Source organism: Agrilus planipennis, unplaced genomic scaffold (genome assembly GCF_000699045.2).
Source record: "Agrilus planipennis isolate EAB-ADULT unplaced genomic scaffold, Apla_2.0 scaffold187, whole genome shotgun sequence".
In the NCBI taxonomy this organism is placed as follows: domain Eukaryota; kingdom Metazoa; phylum Arthropoda; class Insecta; order Coleoptera; family Buprestidae; genus Agrilus; species Agrilus planipennis.
Window position 1 is genome coordinate 157,142 of NW_020442446.1, and position 1,533 is coordinate 158,674.

Consider the following 1,533-nt stretch of genomic DNA (forward strand, 5'->3'; position numbering starts at 1 on the left):
TGTTTTTTCGTAAATTATCGAAAGTGTAAACTTAATAGGTAATTGGGTCACTTCAATAATTTCCGAATGTGATGTCTCTAACTAAAGATAATCACTATTTATTAAATTGAATATATATACAAAACTATATACAAAAATGATTTTGGTGGTAACAAATGGTTGGTTGGTTGGTACTGTCTCGGCGAGACAGCTTGGTCAATCCTCTAAACGGTACATACTTGCACTGGTAGGTAACTGGTAAAAAACTGGTACTCCGACTTTCTCCTTTGGCGACAAAGATTTCTAAAGGGGGTGAAATTCTTAGAATCTTTGCCGTTAAAAACATACACATTGAAGCTAAGGGTTCAAATAGTCATAAAAACAGGTACAAAATGTTAGTTTGTTCAGCTTAAAAAACGTATTTCTTTTGCTTCAAAAATCAAAGAGGAAAAAATCGGAATATTTGAAAATAAATATTAGTTAAATTTTACTGACTACTACAATTAGGAATTAATAATAATATGCAAAAAAAAGGTAAAATTCTGTCGAACACTAGGTGTTGTGGTTTTAAACAAGGGGGACCATCAACCACCACTCATCAGGGTTCTTACAGAGTAATTCGGGCTGCCAGCGTAAAAAACAGCTCTTCAATACTAAAGAGACCAGCCAGCAAACTCTGCATTCTTCCAAAGGACGATTACCTCCAAGTGACTAATTGGTCATCTATTCGTTGTTGCCTACGGGCAGCCAAGGAAGGCGGTATGTTTGCGCAAGTGTCAGGGTATCACTCAGTATATACAGTTTTGTGCCTTGCTTCGGCTGAATTGGTTCGCGTAAGCGATTATGTTGATGTTTATTTGCGGTCGCAGATAAAGCTATATTCATATTTCATGTTTGCAAGTTTATCTTACATAAACATCCACCTTATCATATTACACATATGAAAATGATTCTTACAGGCATTCTTGCTCAATTTTTCATCCAATAAACACATTAATAATCACAATTATAAAATACAGTCCACTTATGTAAAAGTTTTCAATAAATACGTAAAAATATTAGTTACTATTCTACTCAGTAACAACAAAAAACGCATTTTTTTTCAAAATTTGAATCACCTATCAAATAATTATTTATGTCGAAATCATGATCTTTATACGATATTATAGGTAAACCTTTTATCCTTTCACTTCTTCTCACATCCTGCCCTTTATTTAATTTCCTCAAATTGTTAGTAGAGGTACACGGACTTTCACTATCACTGTTTGAGATCGTTCTATTAGATGGTTCAGGGACATCCCTTTTTGAGGATGTTTGACCGCGAGTGCAATTTTCAGGGACACCTATTTCATTATGTGTTTGTTTGTACTTTAAACCGTCCGTTTGGCTAGGTGTGGTTTTATCTACAGATTGATTATCAGCTGCAATTCTGTATCTTTTGGCACATTATCTGTATTTATTTGGTTATCGCTTTTGATCATGTCATGTCATGCCAAGTTTTTGTCGTGATGTTTTATACGTAATTTCATTAAACATTAGGTACATCACGTGCAA